Below are 14,725 nucleotides of genomic sequence, written 5' to 3' on the forward strand. Positions count from 1 at the left end.
TTAGTGCAGTGCCTGGCATAAGTACTCAATAAATGTTAGCTACTGTTAATTATAGATGTTACAAAAAAAGTCTGTGTTGCTGAACATTTGGATTCGTGGGCTCACAGATGTGAAGAAACTCCTGCAGAGTCTGCAGGCCCTAAGAACTCAGAGTGGGGCAGAAGTTTGAAAGTGACATTGTAACGTGATGGTCATATAGTTATCATTGTTTAAGCAGCTAACTTTATTTTGCCAACTATTTGTAAGAAGGCACATTCTCAGATTCCACTGGTTAAACACAGATGAAAACCCAAGGATAAAGCATTTAAATGAGTTTGTGTAGTATACATACTATTTCTTAAGAGATATTAGGGGCAAAGGATCCTTCCCTGGGGTGATCACAGTGATCTCACCTCTCGGCTAGTTGATAGAAACCAGAGAGATGGGAATGCAACTGCTCAGGAGTCATGCTGTTGAGTCAAGAAGATGTTTAAAAGAAGAGGAAGTGTTATGGAGATGAGAGTTTTCAGGTAATTATCTGAGGAAATGTGATTCAACACAGGGCATACAAGACTCTAACTCAAGCAAATGAAAAGTTGAGGGTTTTAAAGCACCCTAAAGTCAAGAGGAATGTAGGACTGGATAGAGGTGGAACCTTTGCTATTTGAGCAAGGTGCTATGAGCCTAGAAAAGACATTGTGTTGGGCTGGTACTCTAAACTTCATTAAAGCTGGCTTTGGGTCTGTCATGTTCATAAATATATTCTGAGAGCCTAGCATAGTACCTGCCACACAGGATTGATTTAAGACACAACTTGATCTAGCTAACATTCATTCATTGATTCATTTATTTATTTATGTAATAATTCTTTCATTTTTCCATTCATTCAAGAATGCATGTCTTACAGGCTTTCTCAACCTCAACACCATTGATATTTTGAGACAGGCAATTTTTTTGTTGTGGAATGTCTTCCTATGAATTGCAAGATGTTTAGAGCAGCATCCCCAGCCTGAACCCACTAGATACCTAAAGCAGACCTCTCCAAGATGTAACAGCCAAACATATCTCTAGATAACACCAAATGTCCCCTGGGAGGCAAAGTCATTCCTTATTGAAAACCACCTCTACCAAAATCCAGGAGTTTCACTGAGATTCCCTGAGAATAGTAGTTTCAATCTTAAATCAAAAGCTATGCCTGGTGTTCAGCTTTTCCTTGGGTAGAGGAAACTGGGGAAAATAACTTTTTCTTGGACTGGGAGTGCATAGTGTGTGACTAAGGATAAGTCTTCAAGAACTCGAAGCAAAGATGTTCACAGTTTTTTGCCCCTGTACCCTTCTAAAATAATTTTGAAAAGACTTCTGGTCAAGATGGTGGTGTAGGCAGAAATGGCTCACTTCTTCACACCACTACATTAAATTACAACTAAAATATAGAATAATCATCACTCAGACCATCAGAAATTGAGTTTAAGGGAAGTGTGACAAGTACAGGATTAAAGAAACCACATTCATCCAGACTGGTAGGAGGGAGACAGACATGGAAGAGGCTGGTCCTTCACTGAAGTGTGATGGCTAAAAATTCAGGAAGGATATCTTAGGAGCAAGGAGTCCAGGCCTTTACCAGGCCACCCAGCCCAGGGTTCCAGTGCCAGGAGGATAAATCCTCACAACTTTTCACTGCAAAAGCCAGCAGGGATTGAGTAGGTGGAAGAAACTTCTGGAACCCTAAGCAGTTCCTCTTAAAGAACCTACACAAGAACTCACCTACTCAGACTCACTCCCTCCAAGCTCCAGCAACAGGGTAGCAGCTTGAAAGGTACCAATGGTATACAGGGAAAAACAAGTGTCTGCCATCAAGGTGAGCAAAGGCCATGGTCTTTTTCTAAACCCTCCCCCCTTGAAACTGGCAAACTGGTGTCATATCTGAGACTCCATCAACCTGTCTAACACTGTTTGACCCACCTTGGAAATCCCCAGAGACTCCCCACACAAGTTACAGGCCCACCCAAGCTGCTTTTCCATATGAATGGCTTATCTTGGCTCATGCTGCACAGCTTCCTAAATCCTCTCAAACAAGCAACAGCTGGCCTTAGTGAGCCCCCAGGCCCAGCAGTGTCAACACTAGATTCACAGCTTGGCTTTTCCTGGGAATCTCCAAGCCCAGCACAAGTAACAGCCATCTCAGATTGCTTTATAGCTCAAGAAAGGTGGCCTCAGAAGAAACACAGGTGGGGCCTCACCTTGGCCTCACCACCCAGGAAACCCTGGGACCAGTGCACCCAGTGAACAGCTACAGACCACTTTGGAGTACTACCACTCTGTTCCTGCACAGCCAATCCTCCACAGAAGGCAGAGGTTGGTGAGCAGGAGTCATAGCCAGTCCTTGCATCTGACTAGCCTGGGTGAATCTCTACCATTGATCTGTCACCAGCACCCAAGGCTCAACTACAAGAAGAGGGTGTACTCAGCCCACACAAAAGGCATCCCTTGTGTACCCAGCTTGGGTGATATGGGAGACTGTGCCACTGGATCCAACAGGGCACCTATTACATTAGGCACACACTAACAAGACACAGAATCAAAATAGCTCTACCTAATACACAGAAACAAACATGGAGGCTGCCAAAATGAGGAGACAAAGAAATATGGCCCAAATTAAAAAAAAAAAACAGGTCAAAACTCCAGAGAAAGCATTAATAAAATGGAGGTAAGCACTCTATTGGATGCAGAGTTCAAAACATTGGTTATAAGGATGTTAAAAGGAACTGAGTGAGGACCTCAAGAGCATAAAAAAATCCAGTTAGAAATGAAGGATATACTAATTGAAATAAAGAACAATTTACAGGGAAACAGCAGTAGAGTGGAAGAAGCTGAGATTCAAATCAATGATTTGGAATATAAGGAAGCAAAAAACAACCAATCAGAACAATAAGAAGAAAAAAGAATTAAAAAAAAACAAGGATAGTATAAGAAGCCTCTGGGACAACTTTAAGAGATCCAACATTCACATCATAGGGGGGCCAGAAGGAGAAGTGAAAGAGCAAGAAATTAGAAATCTATTATAATGAAAGAAAACTTCTCTAATTTTGTGAAGTAAATAGATATGCAAGTCCAAGATGAACAGAGGTTCCCAAAGATGATGGATGCAAGGAGGCCCACTCCAAGACACAGAGACATTAAAATGTCAAAGGTTAAAGATAAAGAGATCATTTTAAAAGCAGCAAGAGAAAAGAAGTTAGGTAGCTACAGGAGAGATTCCATAAGACCGTCAGCTGATTTCTGAAAAGAAACTTTGCAGGCTAGAAAGGACTGGAAAGAAATATTCAAAGTCATGAAAAGCTTGGACCAACAGCCAAGATTGCTGTACGCAGCAAAGCTATCATTTAGAAATAAAGTGCAAATAAAGAGCTTCCAAGACAAGAACAAAAACTGAAGGAGTTCATCACACCAAACCATTACTATATGAAATGTTAAACAGACATTTAAGAAAAAGAAGATTGACACCGTAAACAATAAATTGGCAAAAAAAATACAAATCTCTCAACCATTGAACAACAACAAAAAAACTAAGCAAACAGGAACAAAGAAAAATCATGGAAATGAAGAGCATTTTGATGGTTGACAGATAGGAGGGGTTGTGAGAGAGAATGAGTAAAGTAGGGAATTAAGTAGCACAAATAGGCAGTTAGAGAATAGTCATGGGAATGTAAAGTACAGTATAGGAAATGGAGTAGCTAAAGAACTTATACACATGACCCATGCATATGAACAATGGTAGGGAAATTGCCTGAGGTAGTGGCAGGTACTGGGTGGAGGTGGGAAAGGGGGAAAATTCAGGATATCTATAATAGCATAATCAATAAAATATAGTTTAAAATAAATAGTTTTGAAAAGATAAGTGTCTGTCACACTTATTTTACTTTTTTAAATTTATTTTTAGGCCATCAGGATATAATGCGCAATATTCTTCTCTAAAACAATTTCACCTAGCTTTATTGTGATATTATTGACATATACCTTGTATAAGTTTTTAACTTCATTTTTATTATTTATGCTGTTACAGTTGTTCCCACTTTTTCTCCCTCTCCCCACTTCTCTCCAGCCCCACACTCTCCCCACCCACAGCCAATTCCCATATTGTTGTCTGTGTCCATGGGTTGTGCATAAATGTTCTTTGGTAAATCCTTTCACCATCTTTCATCCTGGTTCCCCACCTCCTTTCCAGCAGCTTTCAGTCTGTTTTATGTATCAAAGCTTCTGCTGCAGTTTTGTTCAATAGTTTATTGTGTTCTTTAGATTCCACATGTAAATGAGACCATGAGGTATTTTTCTTTTATTTACTGGCTTAATTCACTTAGCGTAATTTTCTCAAGGTCCAACCATCCTCTTGCAAAATGTAAAAGTTTCCTTATTTTTTCCTGCTGCATAGTATTCCACTGTATAAATGTACCACAACTTTTTATTTTATTTTTATAAAATCTTTATTATATTTTTCCATTACCATTTAGTTCCTTATAACTCCCTCCACCCAGAAATCACCTGTTGTCCATTTCCATTAGTCCTTTTTCTTTTTGCTCAGTTCCTATTCCACTCACCCTCAATAGCAGTTACCTGTTCTTCACCTGAGTGTGTCTCTGTTTTACATGATAGTTCAGTTCATTCATTAGATTCCACATATGAGTGAAATCATATGGTATATGTCTTTCTCTGACTGGCTTATTTCACTTAACATCATGTTCTCCAAGTCCATCTGTACTGTTGCAAAAGGTAAAATTTTCTGACTTTTTACAGCTGAGTAGAATTCCATTGTGTAAATGCCCCATAGTTGTTTTATCCAGTTATCTATTGATGGATACATGAGCTGCTTCCATATCTTTGTGATTGTAAATAATGCTGCAATGAACATAGGTGTGCTTATGTTCTTTCAAATTTGTGTTTTGGGTTCCTTTGGATATATTCCAACAACTGGGATTGCTGGGTCAAAAAGCTGATCCATTTTTAATTATTTGGGATATCTTCATACTGCTTTCCATAGTGGCTGTACCAGTCTGCATTCCTTCCAACACTGCAAAAGGGTTCCCCTTTCTCCACATCCTTACCAGCAGTTGTTTGTTGATTTGTTGATGATAGCCATTCTGACAGGAGTGAGATGATACCTCATTGTGGTTTTAATTTCCATTTCTCTGATGACTAGTGATATTAAGCATCTTTTCATATGTCTATTGACCATCTGTATGTCTCCTTTTAAGAAGTAGCTATTCTGGTCCTTTGCCCATTTTAATTTTCATTTTTGATTCTTGCCTTTTTTACTTTTTATTTATTTGTTTGTTTATTTTTATTGTCGTTCAAGTAGAGTTGTCTTCATTTTTCCCCCACCTCTCCCCCCACCCCATCAATCCTCACTTTCCATCCTCAATCCTACCCCGTTGTTTTTTTCTATGTGTCCTTTATACATGTTCCTGAAAACCCTTCACCATTTCTCCCCCACCATTATCTCCTCCCAACTCCCCTGTGGTTACTGTGAGATTGTACTTAATTTCAATTTCTATGGTTATATTTTGCTTCCTTCTTTGTTATGTCAATTAGGTTCCACTTATAGGTAAGATCATGTGGTATTTGCTTTCACTGACTGGCTTATTTCACTTAGCATAAGGCTCTCCAGTTCCATCCACACTATCGTAAAAAATAGAAGCTCCTTCTTTCTTTCTGTGGCTTAGTATTCCATTGTGCAAGTGTACCATAGTTTTCCAGTCCATTCATTTACTGATGGGCACTTAGGTTGCTTCCAGCACTTGGCTATTGTAAATTGTGCTGCTATGTACATTGGGATGCATAGGTTGTTTTGGATTGGTGTTCCAGCATTTTTAAAGTTTAATCCCCGCAGTGGAATTGCTGGGTTAAAAGGCAATTCCGTTTTTAGTTTTCTGAGGAAATTCCATATTGTTTTCCACAGTGGCTGCACCAGCCTGCATTCCCACAAACACTACTGTAGGGTTCCCTTTTCTCCACATCTTCTCCTACACTTGTTTGTTGATTTGTTTATGATAGCCATTCTGTGGATAACCTGTGTAAAGTGGTATCTCATTGTGGTTTTAATTTGTATCTCTCTCATGGCTAGTGATGCTGAGCATCCTTTCATTTGCCTCTCAGTCAAGCCCTCTGTATGTCCTTTTTGAAGAAGTGTCTGTTCAAGTCCTTTGCCAATTTTTAATTGGGTTGTTTGTCTTCCTGGATTGGAGTCATGTGAGTTCTTTATATATTTTGGAGATCAAGCCCTTGTCCAAGGTATCATTGGCAAATATGTTTTCCCACATGTTTGGTTCTCTTTTTGTTTTAATGCTGTTTTCTTTAGCCATGGAGAAGCTTTTGATTTTGATGAGATTCTATTTGTTTATTCTTTCCTTTATGTCCCTTGCTCTAGGGGACATATCAGTGAAAATATTGCTCTGTGGAATATCTGAGATTTTCTTGCTTATGTTCTCCTGTAGGACTTTTCTGGTGTCACAACTTGTATTTAAGTCTTTTATCCACCTTGAATTTATTTTTGTGTATGGTGTAAGTTCGTAATCGACGTTCATTTTTTTTTTTTTACATGGAGCTGTGTGGCTCTCCCAACACCATTTGTTGAAGAGGCTATTTTTACTCCATTTTATGCTTCTGCCCTGTTTGTCAAATATTAATTGACCATAGAGACTTAGGTTTATTTTGGGGCTCTCTATTCTATTCTATTGATCCATGTGTCTGTTCTTATGCCAATACCAGGCTGTTTGGATGACAGTGGCCTTGTAATACAGTTTGATATAAGGCATTGTGATCCCTCCTACTATGTTCTTTCACAAAATTGCTGCAGTTATTTGGGATCATTTATGGTGCTATATAAACTTTTGAAATATTTGTTCTGTATCTGTGAAATATATCAGTAGTGCTTTAATAGGGATTGTGTTGAATCTATAAATTGCTTTGAGTAGTATGAACATCTTTTTTAAATTAATTTTATTTAGTTATTTTTCAAGTACAGTTTTTTTGTCTATTTCTCCCATCCCAGCCTCCCCCACCCCTTGCTCCCCACCTCCCTCCTATTTCCACCCCTCTTAGTTCTCGTCCCTGTGTCCTTCCTATTTGTTCCTCCAAATCCTTCCCCCTTTTTCCCCTTAACTTCCCTTCCCTCTCCCCTCTGGTCACTGTACCCTTGTTCTCTATTTCAGTGTCTTTGTTTTTTTTTTTTCTGCTTGCTTGTTTGTTTTGTTGTTTAGCTTCCTGTTAAAGGTGAGATCATATGGTCTTTCAACACCTGGCGTATTTCACTCAGCATAATGCTTTCCAGTTCCATCCATGACAATTTTTTGATCCATTCATTTACCGATGGGCACCTAGGTTGCTTCCAACTCTTGGCTATTGTAAACTGTGCTGCTATGAACATTGTGGTGCATAGGTTCTTTGATATTGATGTTTTAGGATTCTTAGGATATAATCGTAGCAGTGGAATTGCTGGCTCGAAAGGCTAAACATCTTGATGATGTTATTTTTCCTACCCATGAACATGGTACATGCTTCCATTTGTTTGTGTCTTCCTTTTAATCTCTTTCTTCAGTGTTGTATACTTTTCTGAGTACAGGTCTTTTACCTCCGTGGTTAGGTTTATTCCTAGGTACTTTATTTTTCTTCTTGCTATATCAAATGGAATTTTTTTCTTATTTCTGTTCCTGATATTTCATTGTTAGTGTACAAAAATGCCTTTGGGTTTTTAATATTAACTTGTATCCTGCTGTTGTGCCAGATTCACTTATTAGGTCAAGTAGTTTTTTGGTGGAGTCTATAGGATTTTCTATGTACACTATCATGTCATCTGCAAACAATCACTGTTTTGTTTCCTCCCTTCCAATTTGGATGCCCTTTACTTCTTTTTCTTGTCTGATTGCTGTGGTTAAGATTTCCAATTCTATGTTGAATAGAAGTGGTGAAAGCAGACATCCTTGTCTTGTTCCTGATCTTAGTGGGAAAGCTTTTAGTTTTTGCCCATTGAGTATGATGTTGGCTGTAGGTCTCTCGCATATGGCCTTTATTATGTTGAGGAATGCTCCTTCTAGTCCCACTTTGCTGAGTGTTTTTATCATAAATGGGTGCTGTACCTTATCAAATGTTTTTTCCACATCTATTGATATGATCATGTGATTTTTGTATTTCCTTTTGTTCATGTGATGCATTAAGTTAATTGAGTTGCAAATATTGTACCATCCTTGCATCCCTGGGATGAATCCCACTTGGTCATGGTGCATGATCTTTTTCATGTATTGCAGGATGTAGTTTGCCTATATTGTGTTGAGGATTTTAGCATCTAAGTTCATCAGCAATATTGGCATGTAGTTTTCTTTCTTTGTCTTTATTTGGTTTTGGCAGTAGGATGATGCTGGCATCATAAAAAGAGTTTGGGAGTCTTCTTTGTTCTTGGATTTTTTGGAATAGTCTGTGAAGGATAGGGGTTAGCTTTTCCTTAAGTGTTTTGTAAAATTGTCCCGTGAAACCATCCAGTCCAGGGCTTTTGTGTGTTGGGAGTTTATTGATGACTACTTTGATACCATCAGCTGTTCAGGCTTTCTGCTTTTTCTTCATTCAGTTTTGGAATATTATGTTTTTCTAGCAATTTGTCAATTTCACCCAGGTTTTCAAATTTCTTGGCATACACTTCTTTGTAGTAATTTCTTATAATCTTTTGTACTTCTGTGGTATCAGTTGTTGTCTCTCCTCTTTCATTTCTGATTGTTTATTTGAGTTCTCTCTGTTTTTTTTTCTGGAAAAGTCTAGTTAAAATCTTGTAAATTTTGATTATTTTTTGAAGTACCCACTCCTGGGTTTATTGATCCTTAGAATTGTTCTTTCAGTCTCTATGTCACTTTATTCTACTCTGATCTTTGTTATTTCCTTCCTTCTACTTGCTCTGGGCTTTGTTTGTTGTTGTTCCTCCAGTTCTCATAGATGTAGGGTTAGAATTGTTTATACAAGGGTTAGGGTTGTTTATTTGAAGTGTTTCTATCTTTTGTATGTAGGCCTATATTTGCTATGAACTTCCCTCTCAGGACTGTGTTCACTGTGTCACATAAAATTTGGACTTTTTTGAGTTCATTTTTTTTTTGTTTCCAGAGACTTTTTGATTTCTTCCTTGACTTCATTCTTGACCCATTCATTATTTAATAGCATGCTATTCAATCTCAATGAATTTGAGTGTTTTTGAGTTGTTTTCCTTGAATTTGGTTTCTAGTTTCAGTCCCTTGTGGTCAGAGAAATTGCTTGATATGATTTCAATTTTCTTGAATTGGTTGAGGCCTCTTTTGTGTCCTGTCATGTGATCTATCTTTGAAAATGTTTCATGTTTATTGCATTTGCACATATTTAATTGGGATTGGTTTCTTTAGTCTTAATTTTGTAATTACTTTATAAATTTTTATATTAATCCCTTATCAGATATATGAGGGATAATGTTCTCCCGTTCTGTGGCTTTTCCTTTTATTTTTTTGATAATTTCCTTTGCTGTGCAAAAAATTTTTAGTTTGATGAAATCCCATTTGTTTATTTTTTCTTTTGTTTGCCTTGCCTGGGGAGATATATCAGATAAAAATATTTCTACCGGCAATGTCTGAGATTTTACCGTCTATGTTTTCTTCCACTATTTTTCTGGTTTAGGTCTAATATGAAAATCTTTAATCCATTTTTAAAAGATTTTATTTATTTATTTTTAGAGAGAGGAGAAGGGAGAGAGAGAGGAACAGAAACATCACTGTGTGGTTGTCTCTCACACACCCCCTACTGGGGGTCTGGCCTGCACCCCAGGCATATCCCTTGACTGGGAATTGAACTGGTGACCCTTTGCTTCATAGGCCAGCAATCAAACCACTGAGCCACACCGGCTAGGGCAATTCACTTTGAATTTATTCTTGTGTGTGGTGTAGGAAGGTGGTCTAGTTTTCATTTTTCTGCACTTATCTCTCCAATTTTCCCAAGACCATTTATTGAATAAACTATATTTAGCCCACTGTATGTGCTTGCTTCCTCTGTGAAATATTAATAAACTATAAATCTGTAGATTTATTTTTGGCCTCTCTATTCTGTTCCATTTATCTATGTGTCTGTTTTAATACCAGTATAGGGCTCTTTTCATGACTATGGCCTTGTAGCTTAGCTTGATATTAGGTATTGTGATTTCTTCAACTTTGTTCTTCTTTTACAGGATCACTGTTGCTATGCATAACCTTTTATGGCTCTATATAAATTTTTGAAATATTTTTTCTAGTTCTGTGAAATACATCATTGAAATTTCTATAGGAATTTCATTGAATCTATACATTGCTTTGGGTAGTTTGGACATGTTAATAGTGCTAATTATTCCTATCCAAAAACACAGTATATGCTTCCACTTATTTTTATCTTCTTCAATTTCTTCCCCAGCATCATAAGTTTCTGAGGACAGGTCTTTTACATCGTTGGTTAGGTTTATCCCTAGGTATTTTGTTCTCTTTGAAGCAATTGTGAATGAGATTGGTTTCTTCATTTCTTTTTCTGTTAGTTTATTATTGGCACATAAAAATGCAACTGATTTCTGGATATTAATTTTGTATCCTACCACTTTGCTGAAATTCATTGATCAGTTGTAGTAGTTTCATCGTGGAATCTTTGGGGTTCTTCATGTACAGTATCATGCCATCTGTAAATACAGTTTAACTTCTTCCTTTTCAATTTGGATGGCATTTATTCCTTCTTGTTGTCTGATTGCTGTGAATAGGACTTCTAGTATCATGTTGAATAAGAGAGATAAAAGCAGATATCCTTGTCTTATTCCCAATCTTAAGGGGAATGCTTGTAGTTTTTGCCCACTGAGTATGATGTTGGCTGTGGGTTTTCATATATGGCCTTTATTGTGTTTAGGTATGTTTACTTTATTCCTACTTTGCTGAGAGTTTTTATCAAAAATGGGTGCTGGATTGTTTCAAAAGTTTGTTCTGTAGCTACTGATATAATCATGTTTTTTTCCCTTCCTTTTGTTTATGTGGTGAATCACATTTATTGATTTGTGAATGTTGTACTATCCTTGAATTCCTGGAATAAGTCCCAGTTGATCATGGTGTATGATCTTTCTGATGCATTGCTGTATTTGATTTGCCAATATTTTGTTAAGGATTTTAATGTCTATGTTCATCAGTGATATTGGCCTGTAGTTTTCTCTTTGCTGTGTCTTTATCTGGTTTTGGGATTAGGATGATGCTGACTTTGTAAAAAGAGTTTGGGAGTCTTCCCATTTCTTGGATTTTTTCAAATAGCCTGTGAAGAATATGGGTTAGCTTTTCTTTAAGTGTTTTCTAGATTTCTCCTGTGAAACTCTCCAGTACAGGGCTTTTGTGTGTCGGGAGTATTTTTTATTACTGATTCAATTTTACGAGATGTTATCTGTCTGATCAGGCTTTCTGCTTCTTCTTCTTCATTCAGTTTTGGATGATTATATTTTTCTAGAAATTTGTCCACTTCACCCAGGTTTTCACTTTTTTGGCATATAGTTTTTTATAATTTAGAACAATCCTTTGTATTTCTGTGGTATGAGTTCTAATCTCTCCTCTTTCAGTTCTGATTTTGTTTACTTGGGTCATTTCTCTGTTTTTCTTAATAAGTCTGTTTAAAGGCTTGGCAACTTTCTTTATCTTTCCAAAGAACCAGCTCCTGGATTTACTGATTCTTGGAATTCTTCTTTCAGTCTCTGTGTCATTTAATTCTGCTCTGATTTTGGTTATTTTCTTCCTTCTACTTGCTCTGGGCTTTCTTTGTTGTTGTTCCTCCAGTTCTTGTAGATGTAGGGTTAGGTTGTTTATTTGAAGTGTTTCTTTTTTAGGTAGGCCTATATCACTATGAACTTCCCTCTCAGGACTGCCTTTGCTGTGTCCCAAGTTTTGGACTGTTGTGTGCTAATTTTTATTTATTTCCAGAAACATTTTGATTTCCTCCTTAATCTCACTATTAACCCATTCACTATTTAATAAATAGTATGCTATTCAATCTTCATGAACTTGAGTGTTTTTGAGTTGTTTTCCTTGAGTGTGGGTTCTAGTTTCAGTCCCTTGCAGTCAGAGGGTATACTTGATATGATTTTAATTTTCTTGAACTTTTTGAGGTTTTTTTCATGTCTTATCATGTGCTCTATCTTTGAAAATATTCCATGTGCACTTGAAAGGAACATGTATTTTGTTTCTTTGGGGTGAAAGGTTTTATATTCAGTTAAGTACATTTGATCTAGGACATTGATCAATGCCACAATATCCTTGTTGATATTTTGTTTGGAAGATCTATTCATTTTTGACAGTAGGGTGTTAAAATTCCCTTGTATAAGTGTGTTGTTTTGTATATCTTTATTGATTCCCTCCAAGATTTTTCTTTTTTTTTATTTTATTGATTATGCCATTACAGTTGTTCTATTCCCCCCCTTCATTCCCCTCCACCCTTCACACCCCCACCCCCACCATTCCCCCCTTTAGTCCATGACCATGTGTCTCAAGTTCTTTAGATTCTATATTTCCCATACTATTCTTGCCCTCCCCTATCTATTTTCTACCTACCATGTATGCTGCTTATTTTCTGTACCTTCTCCCCCCTTCTCCTCCTCCCACTCCCCTGTTGCTAACCCTCCATGAGATCTTCATTTCTATGTTTCTGCTCCTGATCTAGCTGTCCTTTTAGTTTGCTTTTGTCTTAGATGTGGTTGTTAATAACTGTGAGTTTGCTGTCCTTTCACTGTTCATATTTTTTATCTTCTTTTTCTTAGATAAGTCCCTTTAACATTTCATATACTAAGGGCTTGGTGATGATGAACTCCTTGAATTTGATCTTATCTGAGAAGCACTTTATATGTCCTTCCATTCTAAATGAAAGCTTTGCTGGATAGAGCAATCTTGGATGTAGGTCTTTGGATTTCATGACTTGGAATACCTCTTTCCAGCCCCTTCTTGTCTGTAAGGTCTCTTTGGAGAAATCTGCTGACAGTCTGATGGGAACTCCTTTGTAGGTGACTATCCCCTTATCTCTTATTGCTTCTAGAATTCTCTCCTTCATTTTAATCTTGGCTAATGTAATGATGATGTGCCTTGGTGTGTTTCTTCTTGGGTCCAACTTCTTTGGGACTCTCTGAGATTCCTGGATTTCTTGGAAGTATATTTCCTTTGCCAGATTGGGGAAATTCTCCTTAAATATTTGTTTTCCAATGTTGAGTGCATATATGTTTATAATATTTAGGTCTTCTTGATTCATTCTTCTCTTGAGTATTATTAATTGTTCTTCTTTGTCTTTTTATTAATGGATTTGTTTTTAAATCTATTTTGACAGATATAAGTATTGCTACCCTAGCTTTTCTTTTTTTCTTGTCTGTTTGCTTGGAATATTTTTTCTTACCTTTCACTTTCAGTCTTTGTAGGTCTTTTTTTCTGAGTTAGATCTTTTCTTGGCAGCATATGTAAGAATCATGTTTTCTTATCTATTCAGCTACCCTATGTCTTTTGATTTCAGCATTTAATCCACTTACATTTAAGGTTGTTATTGATAGGTATTCATTGTCATTTTACTCTCTTTGTATTCATCTTCTCTCTCTAATTCTTCTTCTTCCTCTCAAAGCAGCCCCTTTAGCATATCTTGTAATGCTGGTTTGGTGGTTGTGTATTCTTTCAGCCTTGTTTTGTCCAGGAAACTCTTTATTTTGCCTCCCATTTTAATTGAAAGCCTCATAGGATAGAATAGTCTTGGTTGCAGGCCTTTGCTTTTCATTACTTGTCATTCCCTTGTGGTTTGTAGTGTTTCTGTTGAGAAGTCAGCTGCTACCCTTATTGGGGCTCCCTTGCATGTTACTTATTGTTTCTCCCTTGCTGCCTTTAAGATTCTCTGTCTTTAAATTTTGTCATGTTAATTATGATATGTCTTGGAGTGGGCCTCTTTTCATTCCTCTTGATTGGGACCCTCTCTGCTTCCTGGACTTGTGTGGCTTTTTCTGTCATCAAATTAGGGATGTTTTCCATCATTACTTTTTCAAACAGGTTTTCTATCCCTTGCTCTTCTTATCCTTCTGGTATCACTATTATGTTTCATATTGTCCTGCAGTTCTCTTAACCCCCCCTTTGTTCTTTTAGAGCCTTTTTTTCTTTTTCTTGCTCTCTTTGGGAGTTTTTTCTACCTTGTCCTCCAACTCACTGATTCAATCCTCTGCTTTAGCTAGCCTGCTTTTTATTCCTTTTACTGTGTTCTTCAATTCATAAATTGTATTCTTCATTTCCTCTTGGCTCTTGTTGATAATTTCTATGTCCTTTTTCATGCTGATATAATTTGCAGTAAGTTACTCCTAGTTTCCCTGTAGTTTTTGGTAATTCTCATTGAGTTTGTTGAGCTTCCTTATAACCATTGCTTTGAACTTAATATCTGATAGTCGACTTGCTTGTATTTCATTTAGCAGTCTTTCTGGGGATTTCTCCTTTCCTTTCAATGGGGAGGGTGTTTCTTTGTCTTCCAATTATTTTTAAGACTCTTCTTGTTTGTTTCTGTGTCTTAATTTTATCTGTTTTGACTCTCTGACTTTGTGGTGTGAACTTCTATGGTAGGAGTCCTGTGAGATTTAGTGGCACAGCGGATAACTCCCTCCGGCCACCCCACTATCAACAGCAAGTGAACCAATATTAATAAGGGTGTAAAGACACTAAAACTATTATAAGAAATGAGAGAGGGAGAACTG

This window comes from Artibeus jamaicensis, unplaced genomic scaffold (assembly GCF_021234435.1).
Source record: "Artibeus jamaicensis isolate MK-2021 breed Jamaican fruit bat unplaced genomic scaffold, CSHL_Jam_final contig_240, whole genome shotgun sequence".
NCBI lineage: Eukaryota > Metazoa > Chordata > Mammalia > Chiroptera > Phyllostomidae > Artibeus > Artibeus jamaicensis.